At 35.4% G+C, this 13,361-nt stretch overlaps 12 non-coding genes across 12 annotated transcripts; all 12 read right to left on the bottom strand.

Annotated features, from left to right (window-relative positions):
* Nucleotides 1-816: 816 nt before the first annotated feature.
* Nucleotides 817-888, bottom strand: TRNAW-CCA (transfer RNA tryptophan (anticodon CCA)). Its single transcript has one exon. It is a non-coding gene; the product is annotated as a tRNA-Trp (tRNA).
* A 470-nt stretch (nucleotides 889-1,358) lies between these two features.
* TRNAW-CCA (transfer RNA tryptophan (anticodon CCA)) lies at nucleotides 1,359-1,430 on the bottom strand. Its single transcript has one exon. It is a non-coding gene; the product is annotated as a tRNA-Trp (tRNA).
* A 1,268-nt stretch (nucleotides 1,431-2,698) lies between these two features.
* Nucleotides 2,699-2,770, bottom strand: TRNAW-CCA (transfer RNA tryptophan (anticodon CCA)). Its single transcript has one exon. It is a non-coding gene; the product is annotated as a tRNA-Trp (tRNA).
* Nucleotides 2,771-3,785: 1,015 nt separating this feature from the next.
* Nucleotides 3,786-3,857, bottom strand: TRNAW-CCA (transfer RNA tryptophan (anticodon CCA)). The gene has a single exon. It is a non-coding gene; the product is annotated as a tRNA-Trp (tRNA).
* A 1,012-nt stretch (nucleotides 3,858-4,869) lies between these two features.
* TRNAW-CCA (transfer RNA tryptophan (anticodon CCA)) lies at nucleotides 4,870-4,941 on the bottom strand. The gene has a single exon. It is a non-coding gene; the product is annotated as a tRNA-Trp (tRNA).
* A 1,219-nt stretch (nucleotides 4,942-6,160) lies between these two features.
* On the bottom strand, nucleotides 6,161-6,232 carry TRNAW-CCA (transfer RNA tryptophan (anticodon CCA)). The gene has a single exon. It is a non-coding gene; the product is annotated as a tRNA-Trp (tRNA).
* Nucleotides 6,233-6,704: 472 nt separating this feature from the next.
* Nucleotides 6,705-6,776, bottom strand: TRNAW-CCA (transfer RNA tryptophan (anticodon CCA)). The gene has a single exon. It is a non-coding gene; the product is annotated as a tRNA-Trp (tRNA).
* A 1,011-nt stretch (nucleotides 6,777-7,787) lies between these two features.
* Nucleotides 7,788-7,859, bottom strand: TRNAW-CCA (transfer RNA tryptophan (anticodon CCA)). Its single transcript has one exon. It is a non-coding gene; the product is annotated as a tRNA-Trp (tRNA).
* Nucleotides 7,860-10,697: 2,838 nt separating this feature from the next.
* Nucleotides 10,698-10,769, bottom strand: TRNAW-CCA (transfer RNA tryptophan (anticodon CCA)). Its single transcript has one exon. It is a non-coding gene; the product is annotated as a tRNA-Trp (tRNA).
* Nucleotides 10,770-11,239: 470 nt separating this feature from the next.
* On the bottom strand, nucleotides 11,240-11,311 carry TRNAW-CCA (transfer RNA tryptophan (anticodon CCA)). The gene has a single exon. It is a non-coding gene; the product is annotated as a tRNA-Trp (tRNA).
* Nucleotides 11,312-12,320: 1,009 nt separating this feature from the next.
* Nucleotides 12,321-12,392, bottom strand: TRNAW-CCA (transfer RNA tryptophan (anticodon CCA)). Its single transcript has one exon. It is a non-coding gene; the product is annotated as a tRNA-Trp (tRNA).
* A 471-nt stretch (nucleotides 12,393-12,863) lies between these two features.
* On the bottom strand, nucleotides 12,864-12,935 carry TRNAW-CCA (transfer RNA tryptophan (anticodon CCA)). The gene has a single exon. It is a non-coding gene; the product is annotated as a tRNA-Trp (tRNA).
* Nucleotides 12,936-13,361: the final 426 nt, after the last annotated feature.

Below are 13,361 nucleotides of genomic sequence, written 5' to 3'. Positions count from 1 at the left end.
ATTCAAAGATGACAATGGCATGAACAAAGTGTTAGCTGTTCCCGGCATGGATTATTTTTTTATGTTTTGAACTCAATTCTCAAATGATATTTCTCACCAAAGTATTGTTGATAAGATTTTAATCTACATAATTTAAATAAAACACCTTTTTTAAACACTTTGCCTACAGGTGGCAACAAAGTCGAATTATTCTATTGTCAGTAGAATTACGCAGTTTCCGTTTTCAATCTTAACACAATCATCTATCAAGTTATGAATAGACGAAAGAGCTACTTGACCCTGATGTGATATCAACATGCAACCTTATGACCTTGAGTCAGAAGTGCTACAATTGTGCACAAGGTCAGATGAAAAGCATGTTTGCTGCAATACTTCACATGAAAAGTGCATGAGATAATATATGGACCCCATCTGGAAATTTGCTACTTTTAATCACAGCTTAGAAAAGACATAAAGAGGGCTGAATTAAGATCATCACATTCGGATTCATTGATTTCAAGTTTAAAATTAAAAATCTAGCAATAATCCCTCTTCTTTTACAAATTCAAAGATGACAATGGCGTAAACAAACTGTTAGGTGTTCCCGCAGTGGATTCATTTTTTTAATGCTTTGAACTCAAGTCCCAAAGGATATTTCTCGTCAAAGTATTGTTGATAAGATGTTAATCTATATAATTTAAATAAAACACTTTGTTAAACCCTGTGCTGCCAGGTTGCAACAAAGTTGAGTTATTCTACTGTTAGTAGGATTACGCAGTTTCCGTTTCAATCTTAACCCAAGCATCAATCAAGTTATGAAAAGATGAAAGAATTTATTGACCCCGACGTGATTTGAACACACAACCTTCTGATCTGGAGTCAGACGTGCTACCATTGCGCCACGAGGTCGGTTGAAAAGCATGTGTGCTCCAGTACTTCACAAGAAAAGTGCATGAGATAATATATGGAAGCATGTGGAAATTTGCTACTTTCAATCACAGTTTAGAAAAGACATAAAGAGGGCTGAATTAAGATCATCACTTTCGGATTCATTGATTTCCAGTTTAAAATTAAAAATCTAGTAATAATCCCTCTTCTCTTACAAATTCAAAGATGACAATGGCGTGAACAAACTGTTAGGTGTTCCCGCAGTGGATTCATTTTTTTAATGCTTTGAACTCAATTCCCAAAGGATATTACTCATCAAAGTATTGTTGATAAGATATTAATCTATATAATTTAAATAAAACACTTTGTTAAACCCTATGCTGCCAAGTTGCAACAAAGTTGAGTTATTCTACTGTTAGTAAGATTACGCAGTTTCCGTTTCAATCTTAACACAAGCATCAATCAAGTTATGAAAAGATGAAAGAGTTTATTGACCTCAACGTGATTTTAACATGCAACCTTCTGATCTGGAGTCAGACGCGCTACCGTTGCGCCACGAGGTCAGTTGAAAAGCATGTGTGCTCCAGTACTTCTCAAGAAAAGTGCATGAGATAATATATGGAAGCCATGTGGAAATTTGCTACTTTCAATCACAGTTTAGAAAATACATAAAGAGGGCTGAATTAAGATCATCACTTTCGGATTCATTGATTTCCAGTTTAAAATTAAAAATCTAGTAATAATCCCTCTTCTCTTACAAATTCAAAGATGACAATGGCTTGAACAAACTGTTAGGTGTTCCCGCAGTGGATTCATTTTTTTAATGCTTTGAACTCAATTCCCAAAGGATATTTCTCATCAAAGTATTGTTGATAAGATATTAATCTATATAATTTAAATAAAACACTTTGTTAAACCCTGTGCTGCCAAGTTGCAAGTTGAATTAAGATCATCACTTTCGGATTCATTGATTTCCAGTTTAAAATTAAAAATCCAGTAATAATCCCTCTTCTCTTACAAATTCAAAGATGACAATGGCGTGAACAAACTGTTAGGTGTTCCCGCAGTGGATTCATTTTTTTAATGCTTTGAACTCAATTCCCAAAGGATATTTCTCATCAAAGTATTGTTGATAAGATATTAATCTATATAATTTAAATAAAACACTTTGTTAAACCCTGTGCTGCCAAGTTGCAACAAAGTTGAGTTATTCTACTGTTAGTAAGAATACGCAGTTTCCGTTTCAATCTTAACCCAAGCATCAATCAAGTTATGAAAAGATGAGAGTTTATTGACCCTAACATGATTTGAACACGCAACCTTCTAATCTGGAGTCAGACGCGCTACCGTTGCGCCACGAGGTCAGTTGAAAAGCATGTGTGCTCCAGTACTCCTCAAGAAAAGTGCATGAGATAATATATGGAAGCCATCTGGAAATTTGCTACTTTCAATCACAGTTTAGAAAAGACATAAAGAGGGCTGAATTAAGATCATCTCTTTCGGATTCATTGATTTCCAGTTTAAAATTAAAAATCTAGTAATAATCCCTCTTCTCTTACAAATTCAAAGATGACAATGGCGTGAACTGTTAGGTGTTCCCGCAGTGGATTCATTTTTTTAATGCTTTGAACTCAATTCCCAAAGGATATTTCTCGTCAAAGTATTGCTGATAAGATATTAATCTATATAATTTAAATAAAACACTTTGTTAAACCCTGTGCTGCCAAGTTGCAACAAAGTTGAGTTATTCTACTGTTAGTAAGATTACGCAGTTTCCGTTTCAATCTTAACCCAGGCATCAATCAAGTTATGAAAAGATGAAAGAGTTAATTGACCCCGACGTGATTTGAACACGCAATCTTCTGATTTGGAGTCAGACGCGCTACCGTTGCGCCACGAGGTCAGTTGAAAAGCATGTGTGCTCCAGTACTTCTCAAGAAAAGGGCATGAGATAATATATGGAAGCCATTTGGAAATTTGCTACTTTCAATCACAGTTTAGAAAAGACATAATGAGGGCTGAATTAAGATCATCACATTTGGATTCATTGATTTCCAGTTTAAAATTAAAAATCTAGTAATAATCCCTCTTCTTTTACAAATTCAAAGATGACAATGGCGTAAACAAACTGTTAGGTGTTCCCGCAGTGGATTCATTTTTTTAATGCTTTGAACTCAATTCCCAAAGGATATTTCTCGTCAAAGTATTGTTGATAAGATATTAATCTATATAATTTAAATAAAACACTTTGTTAAAACCTGTGCTGCCAGGTTGCAACAAAGTTGAGTTATTCTACTGTTAGTAGGATTACGCAATTTTCGTTTCAATCTTAACCCAAGCATCAATCAAGTTATGAAAAGATGAAAGAGTTAATTGACCCCGACGTGATTTGAATACGCAACCTTCTGATCTGGAGTCAGATACGCTACCGTTGCACCACGAGGTCAGTTGAAAAGCACGTGTGCTCCAGTGCTTCTCAAGAAAAGTGCATGAGATAATATATGGAAGCCATCTGGAAATTTGCTACTTTCAATCACAGTTTAGAAAAGACATAAAAGAGGGCTGAATTAAGATCATCACATTCAGATTCATTGATTTCCAGTTTAAAATTAAAAATCTAGTAATAATCCCTCTTCTCTTACAAATTCAAAGATGACAATGGCGTGAACAAACTGTTAGGTGTTGCCGGCATTGATTAATTTTTTTAATGCTTTGAACTCAATTACCAAATAGTATTTCTCATCAAAGTATTGTTGATAAGATATTAATCTATATAATTTAAATAAAACTCATTTTTAAACCCAGCACATACAGGTGGCAGCAAAGTTGAGTTATTCTATTGTCAGTAGGATTACGCAGTTTCCGTTTCAATCTTAACCCAAGCATAAATCAAGTTATGAAAAGATGAAAGAGTTAATTGACCCCGACGTGATTTAAACACGCAACCTTCTGATCTGGAGTCAGACGCGCTACCGTTGCACCACGAGGTCAATTGAAAAGCATGTGTGCTCCATTACTTCTCATGAAAAGTGCATGAGATAATATATGGAAGCCATCTGGAAATTTGCTACTTTTAATGACATTTTGGGAAAGATATAAACAAGGATGAATTAAGATCATGACATTCAGATTCAGGGTTTTCCAGTTTAAAATGTAAACTCTAGTAATAAACTCTCTTTTCTTACAAATTCAAAGATGACAATGGCATGAACAAAGTGTTAGCTGTTCCCGGCATGGATTATTTTTTTATGTTTTGAACTCAATTCTCAAATGATATTTCTCACCAAAGTATTGTTCATAAGATTTTAATCTACATAATTTAAATAAAACACCTTTTTTAAACACTTTGTCTACAGGTGGCAACAAAGTCGAATTATTCTATTGTCAGTAGAATTATGCAGTTTCCGTTTTCAATCTTAACACAATCATCTATCAAGTTATGAATAGACGAAAGAGCTACTTGACCCTGATGTGATATCAACATGCAACCTTATGACCTTGAGTCAGAAGTGCTACCATTGTGCACAAGGTCAGTTGAAAAGCATGTTTGCTGCAATACTTCTCATGAAAAGTGCATGAGATAATATATGGACCCCATCTGGAAATTTGCTACTTTTAATCACAGCTTAGAAAAGACATAAAGAGGGCTGAACTGAGATCATCACATTCGGATTCATTGATTTCAAGTTTAAAATTAAAAATCTAGTAATAATCCCTCTTCTTTTACAAATTCAAAGATGACAATGGCGTAAACAAACTGTTAGGTGTTCCCGCAGTGGATTCATTTTTTTAATGCTTTGAACTCAATTCCCAAAGGTTATTTCTCGTCAAAGTATTGTTGATAAGATATTAATCTATATAATTTAAAAAAACACTTTGTTAAACCCTGTGCTGCCAAGTTGCAACAAAGTTGAGTTATTCTACTGTTAAGGAGATTACGCAGTTTCCGTTTCAATCTTAACCCAAGCATCAATCAAGTTATGAAACCATGAATTAGTTTATTGACCCCAACGTGATTTGAACACGCAACCTTCTGATCTGGAGTCAGACGAGCTACCGTTGCACCACGAGGTCAGTTGAACAGCCTGTGTGCTCCAGTACTTCTCAAGAAAAGTGCATGAGATAATATATGGAAACCATCTGGAAATTTGCTACTTTCAATCACAGTTTAGAAAAGACATAAAAGAGGGCTGAATTAAGATCATCACATTCGGATTCATTGATTTCCAGTTTAAAATTAAAAATCTAGTAATAATCCCTCTTCTCTTACAAATTCAAAGATGACAATGGCGTGAACAAACTGTTAGGTGTTGCCGGCATTGATTAATTTTTTTAATGCTTTGAACTCAATTACCAAATAATATTTCTCATCAAAGTATTGTTGATAAGATATTAATCTATATAATTTAAATAAAACTCATTTTTAAACCCAGCACTTACAGGTGGCAACAAAGTTCAGTTATTCTATTGTCAGTAGGATTACGCAGTTTCCGTTTCAATCTTAACCCAAGCATAAATCAAGTTATAAATAGACGAAAGAGCTACTTGACCCTGATGTGATATCAACATGCAACCTTATGATCTTGAGTCAGAAGTGCTACCATTGTGCACAAGGTCAGTTGAAAAGCATGTTTGCTGCAATACTTCTCATGAAAAGTGCATGAGATAATATATGGACCCCATCTGGAAATTTGCTACTTTTAATCACAGCTTAGAAAAGACATAAAGAGGGCTGAACTGAGATCATCACATTCGGATTCATTGATTTCAAGTTTAAAATTAAAAATCTAGTAATAATCCCTCTTCTTATACAAATTCAAAGATGACAATGGCGTAAACAAACTGTTAGGTGTTCCCGCAGTGGATTCATTTTTTTAATGCTTTGAACTCAATTCCCAAAGGTTATTTCTCGTCAAAGTATTGTTGATAAGATATTAATCTATATAATTTAAATAAAACACTTTGTTAAACCCTGTGCTGCCAGGTTGCAACAAAGTTGAGTTATTCTACTGTGAGGCTATGTGCACACGTCAGGATTTTGTCAGGATTTTGTCAGGCTTTTTCCTCAGGTTTTGTAGCCAAAACCAGGAGTGGGTGATAAATGCAGAAGTGGTGCATACGTTTCTATTCTACTTTTCCTCTAATTGTTCCACTCCTGGTTTTGGCTACAAAACCTGAGGAAAAAGCCTGACAAAATCCTAACGTGTGCACAAAGCCTTAGCAGGATTATGCAGTTTCCATTTCAATCTAAACCCAAGCATCAATCAAGTTATGAAAAGATGAAAGAGTTAATTGACCCCGACGTGATTTGAACACGCAACCTTCTGATATGGAGTCAGACGCGCTACCGTTGCGCCACGAGGTCAGTTGAAAAGCATGTGTGCTCCAGTACTTCTCAAGAAAAGTGCATGAGATAATATATGGAAGCCATCTGGAAATTTGCTACTTTCAATCACAGTTTAGAAAAAGACATAAAGAGGGCTGAATTAAGATCATCACTTTCGGATTCATTGTTTTCCAGTTTAAAATAAAAAATCTAGTAATAATCCCTCTTCGCTTACAAATTCAAAGATGACAATGGCATGAACAAACTGTTAGGTGTTCCCGCAGTGGATTCATTTTTTTAATGCTTTGAACTCAATTCCCAAAGGATATTTCTTGTCAAAGTATTGTTGATAAGATATTAATCTATATAATTTAAATAAAACACTTTGTTAAACCCTGTGCTGCCAAGTTGCAACAAAGTTGAGTTATTCTACTGTTAGTAGGATTATGCAGTTTCCGTTTCAATCTTAACCCAAGCATCAATCAAGTTATGAAAAGATGAAAGAGTTAATTGACCCCGACGTGATTTAAACACGCAACCTTCTGATATGGAGTCAGACGCGCTACCGTTGCACCACGAGGTCGATTGAAAAGCATGTGTGCTCCATTACTTCTCATGAAAAGTGCATGAGATAATATATGGAAGCCATCTGGAAATTTGCTACTTTTAATGACATTTTGGGAAAGATATAAACAAGCATGAATTAAGATAATGACATTCAGATTCAGGGTTTTCCAGTTTAAAATGTAAAATCTAGTAATAATCTCTCTTTTCTTACAAATTCAAAGATAACAATGGCATGAACAAAGTGTTAGCTGTTTCCGGCATGGATTATTTTTTTATGTTTTGAACTCAATTCTCAAATGATATTTTTCACCAAAGTATTGTTCATAAGATTTTAATCTACATAATTTAAATAAAACACCTTTTTTAAACACTTTGCCTACAGGTGGCAACAAAGTCGAATTATTCTATTGTCAGTAGAATTACGCCGTTTCCGTTTTCAATCTTAACACAATCATCTATTAAGTTATGAATAGACGAAAGAGCTACTTGACCCTGATGTGATATCAACATGCAACCTTATGACCTTGAGTCAGAAGTGCTACCATTGTGCACAAGGTCAGTTGAAAAACATGTTTGCTCCAATACTTCACATGAAAAGTGCATGAGATAAAATATGGACCCCATCTGGAAATTTGCTACTTTTAATCACAGCTTAGAAAAGACATAAAGAGGGCTGAATTAAGATCATCACATTTGGATTCATTGATTTCCAGTTTAAAATTAAAAATCTAGTAATAATCGCTCTTCTCTTACAAATTCAAAGATGACAATGGCGCAAACAAACTGTTAGGTGTTCCCGCAGTGGATTCATTTTTTTAATGCTTTGAACTCAATTCCCAAAGGATATTTCTCGTCAAAGTATTGTTGATAAGATATTAATCTATATAATTTAAACAAAACGCTTTGTTAAACCCTGTGCTGACAGGTTGCAACAAAGTTGAGTTATTCTACTGTTAGTAGGATTACGCAATTTTCGTTTCAATCTAAACCCAAGCATCAATCAAGTTATGAAAAGATGAAAGTTAATTGACCCCGACGTGATTTGAACACGCAACCTTCTGATCTGGAGTCAGACGCGCTACCGTTGCGCCACAAGGTCAGTTGAAAAGCATGTGTGCTCCAGTACTTCTCAAGAAAAGTGCATGAGATAATATATGGAAGCCATCTGGAAATTTGCTACTTTTAATGACATTTTGGGAAAGATATAAACAAGGATGAATTAAGATCATGACATTCAGATTCAGGGTTTTCCAGTTTAAAATGTAAAATCTAGTAATAAACTCTCTTTTCTTACAAATTCAAAGATGACAATGGCATGAACAAAGTGTTAGCTGTTCCCGGCATGGATTATTTTTTAATGTTTTGAACTCAATTCTCAAATGATATTTCTCACCAAAGTATTGCTGATAAGATTTTAATCTACATAATTTAAATAAAACACCTTTTTTAAACACTTTGCCTACAGGTGGCAACAAAGTCGAATTATTCTATTGTCAGTAGAATTACGCAGTTTCCGTTTTCAATCTTAACACAATCATCTATCAAGTTATGAATAGACGAAAGAGCTACTTGACCCTGATGTGATATCAACATGCAACCTTATGACCTTGAGTCAGAAGTGCTACCATTGTGCACAAGGTCAGTTGAAAAGCATGTTTGCTGCAATACTTCACATGAAAAGTGCATGAGATAATATATGGACTCCATCTGGAAATTTGCTACTTTTATTCACAGCTTAGAAAAGACATAAAGAGGGCTGAATTAAGATCATCACTAGTGTTGAGCGATACCGTCCGATACTTGAAAGTATCGGTATCGGAAAGTATCAGCCGATACCGGCAAAGTATCGGATCCAATCCGATACCGATACCCGATACCAATACAAGTCAATGGGACTCAAGTATTGGACGGTATCCCTCATGGTTCCCAGGGTCTGAAGGAGAGGAAACTCTCCTTCAGGCCCTGGGATCCATATTAATGTGTAAAAGAAAGAATTAAAATAAAAAATATTGCTATACTCACCTCTCTGACGCAGCCTGGAGCTTACCGAGGGAACCGGCAGCGTTGTTTGCTTAAAATTCGCGCGTTTCCTTCCTTACGTGAAGTCCCGGCTTGTGATTGGTCGCGTGCCGCCCATGTGGCCGCGACGCGACCAATCACAGCAAGCCGTGACGTAATTTCAGGTCCTTCAGGATTTTAAAATTACGTTCCGGCTTTGTGATTGGTCGCGTCGCGGTCACATGGGCGGCACGCGACCAATCACAAGCCGGGACTTCACGTAAGGAAGGAAACGTGCAAATTTTAAGCAAACAACGCTGCCGGTTCCCTCGGTGAGGTCCAGGCTGCGTCGGAGAGGTGAGTATAGCAATATTTTTTATTTAAATCTTTATTTTACACATTAATGTTGTTTCGATACCGATAACCGATACCACAAAAATATCGGATCTCGGTATCGGAATTCCGATACAGCAAATATCGGCCGATACCCGATACTTGCGGTATCGGAATGCTCAACACTAATCATCACATTCGGATTCATTGATTTCAAGTTTAAAATTAAAAATCTAGTAATAATCCCTCTTCTTTTACAAATTCAAAGATGACAATGGCGTGAACAAACTGTTAGGTGTTCCCGCAGTTGATTCATTTTTTTAATGCTTTGAACTCAATTCCCAAAGGATATTTCTCGTCAAAGTATTGTTGATATGATATCAATCTATATAATTTAAATAAAACACTTTGTTAAACCCTGTGCTGCCAAGTTGCAACAAAGTTGAGTTATTCTACTGTTAGTAGGATTACGCAGTTTCCGTTTCAATCTTAACCCAAGCATCAATCAAGTTATAAAAAGATGAAACAGTTAATTGACCCCGACGTGATTTGAAAATGCAACCTTCTGATCTGGAGTCAGACGTGCTACCGTTGCACCACGAGGTCAGTTGAAAAGCATGTGTGCTCCAGTACTTCTCAAGAAAAGTGCATGAGATAATATATGGAAGCCATCTGGAAATTTGCTACTTTTAATGACATTTTGGGAAAGATATAAACAAGGATGAATTAAGATCATGACATTCAGATTCAGGGTTTTCCAGTTTAAAATGTAAAATCTAGTAATACACTCTCTTTTCTTACAAATTCAAAGATGACAATGGCATGAACAAAGTGTTAGCTGTTCCCAGCATGGATTATTTTTTTATGTTTTGAACTCAATTCTCAAATGATATTTCTCACCAAAGTATTGTTGATAAGATTTTAATCTACATAATTTAAATAAAACACCTTTTTTAAACACTTTGCCTACAGGTGGCAACAAAGTCGAATTATTCTATTGTCAGTAGAATTACGCAGTTTCCGTTTTCAATCTTAACACAATCATCTATCAAGTTATGAATAGACGAAAGAGCTACTTGACCCTGATGTGATATCAACATGCAACCTTATGACCTTGAGTCAGAAGTGCTACCATTGTGCACAAGGTCAGTTGAAAAGCATATTTGCTGCAATACTTCGCATGAAAAGTGCATGAGATAATATATGGACCCCATCTGGAAATTTGCTACTTTTAATCACAGCTTAGAAAAGACATAAAGAGGGCTGAATTAAGATCATCACATTTGGATTCATTGATTTCCAGTTTAAAATTAAAAATCTAGTAATAATCCCTCTTCTCTTACAAATTTAAAGATGACATTGGCGTGAACAAACTGTTAGGTGTTCCCGCAGTGGATTCATTTTTTTAATGCTTTGAACTCAATTCCCAAAGGATATTTCTCGTCAAAGTATTGTTGATAAGATATTAATCTATATAATTTAAATAAAACACTTTGTTAAACCCTGTGCTGCCAGGTTGCAGCAAAGTTGAGTTATTCTACTGTTAGTAGGATTACGCAGTTTACGTTTCAATCTTAACCAAAGCATCAATCAAGTTATGAAAAGATGACCCCGACGTGATTTGAACACGCAACCTTCTGATCTGGAGTCAGACGCGCTACCGTTGCGCCACGAGATCAGTTGAAAAGCATGTGTGCTCCAGTACTTCTCAAGAAAAGTGCATGAGATAATATATGGAAGCCATGTGGAAATTTGCTACTTTCAATCACAGTTTAGAAAAGACATAAAGAGGGCTGAATTAAGATCATCACTTTTAGATTCATTGATTTCCAGTTTAAAATTAAAAATCTAGTAATAATCCCTCTTCTCTTACAAATTCAAAGATGACAATGGCGTGAACAAACTGGTGTTCCCGCAGTGGATTCATTTTTTTAATGCTTTGAACTCAATTCCCAAAGGATATTTCTCGTCAAAGTATTGTTGATAAGATATTAATCTATATAATTTAAATAAAACACTTTGTTAAACCCCAGGTTGCTGCCAGGTTGCAACAAAGTTGAGTTATTCTACTGTTAGTAGGATTACGCAGTTTCCGTTTCAATCTTAACCCAAGCATCAATCAAGTTATGAAAAGATGAAAGAGTTTATTGACCCCGACGTGATTTGAACACACAACCTTCTGATCTGGAGTCAGATGCGCTACCGTTGCGTCACGAGGTCAGTTGAAAAGCATGTGTGCTCCAGTACTTCTCAAGAAAAGTGCATGAGATAATATATGGAAGCCATGTGGAAATTTGCTACTTTTAATGACATTTTGGGAAAGATATAAACAAGGATGAATTAAGATCATGACATTCAGATTCAGGGTTTTCCAGTTTAAAATGTAAAATCTAGTAATAAACTCTCTTTTCTTACAAATTCAAAGATGACAATGGCATGAACAAAGTGTTAGCTGTTCCCGGCATGGATTATTTTTTTATGTTTTGAACTCAATTCTCAAATGATATTTCTCACCAAAGTATTGTTGATAAGATTTTAATCTACATAATTTAAATAAAACACCTTTTTTAAACAGTTTGCCTACAGGTGGCAACAAAGTCGAATTATTCTATTGTCAGTAGAATTATGCAGTTTCCGTTTTCAATCTTAACACAATCATCTATCAAGTTATGAATAGACGAAAGAGCTACTTGACCCTGATGTGATATCAACATGCAACCTTATGACCTTGAGTCAGAAGTGCTACCATTGTGCACAAGGTCAGTTGAAAAGCATGTTTGCTGCAATACTTCACATGAAAAGTGCATGAGATAATATATGGACCCCATCTGGAAATTTGCTACTTTTAATCACAGCTTAGAAAAGACATAAAGAGGGCTGAATTAAGATCATCACATTTGGATTCATTGATTTCAAGTTTAAAATTAAAAATCTAGTAATAATCCCTCTTCTCTTACAAATTCAAAGATGACAATGGCGTGAACAAACTATTAGGTGTTCCCGCAGTGGATTCATTTTTTTAATGCTTTGAACTCAATTCCCAAAGGATATTTCTCGTCAAAGTATTGTTGATAAGATATTAATCTATATAATTTAAATAAAACACTTTGTTAAACCCTGTGATGCCAGGTTGCAACAAAGTTGAGTTATTCTACTGTTAGTAGGATTACGCAGTTTACGTTTCAATCTTAACCCAAGCATCAATCAAGTTATGAAAAGCTGAGTTTATTGACCCTGACGTGATTTGAACACGCAACCTTCTAATCTGGAGTCAGACGCGCTACCGTTGCGCCACGAGGTCAGTTGAAAAGCATGTGTGTTCCAGTGCTTCTCAAGAAAAGTGCATAAGATAATATATGGAAGCCATGTGGAAATTTGCTACTTTCAATCACAGTTTAGAAAAGACATAAAGAGGGCTGAATTAAGATCATCACTTTTGGATTCATTGATTTCCAGTTTAAAATTAAAAATCTAGTAATAATCCCTCTTCTCTTACAAATTTAAAGATGACAATGGCGTGAATAAACTGTTAGGTGTTCCCGCAGTGGATTCATTTTTTTAATGCTTTGAACTCAATTCCCAAAGATTATTTCTCGTCAAAGTATTGTTGATAAGATATTAATCTATATAATTTAAATAAAACAGTTTGTTAAACCCTGTGCTGCCAAGTTGCAACAAAGTTGAGTTATTCTACTGTTAGTAAGATTACGCAGTTTCCGTTTCAATCTTAACCCAAGCATCAATCAAGTTATGAAAACATGAAAGAGTTAATTGACCCCGACGTGATTTGAACACGCAACCTTCTGATCTGGAGTCAGACACGCTACCGTTGCGCCACGAGGTCAGTTGAAATGCATGTGTGCTCCAGTTCTTCTCAAGAAAAGTGCATGAGATAATATATGGAAGCCATCTGGAAATTTGCTACTTTCAATCACAGTTTAGAAAAGACATAAAGAGGGCTGAATTAAGATCATCACTTTCGGATTCATTGATTTCCAGTTTAAAATTAAAAATCTAGTAATAATCCCTCTTCTCTTACAAATTCAAAGATGACAATGGCGTAAACAACTTTCAATCACAGTTTAGAAAAGACATAAAAGTGGGCTGAATTAAGATCATCACATTCGGATTCATTGATTTCCAGTTTAAAATTAAAAATCTAACAAACACGAGGCTTGATGAAGGCGGTTTGGCGACAATGAGCTTCGACCTCCGTTAGGTCCATAATTACCCCTATTAGCATGCCGACTATTACAAAAAAGGACATCGG

Source organism: Ranitomeya variabilis, chromosome 5 (assembly GCF_051348905.1).
Source record: "Ranitomeya variabilis isolate aRanVar5 chromosome 5, aRanVar5.hap1, whole genome shotgun sequence".
Classification (NCBI taxonomy): Eukaryota; Metazoa; Chordata; class Amphibia; order Anura; family Dendrobatidae; genus Ranitomeya; species Ranitomeya variabilis.
The sequence above is the reverse complement of the archived record's forward strand: the minus strand, read 5'-3'. Positions and strand labels throughout refer to the sequence as shown.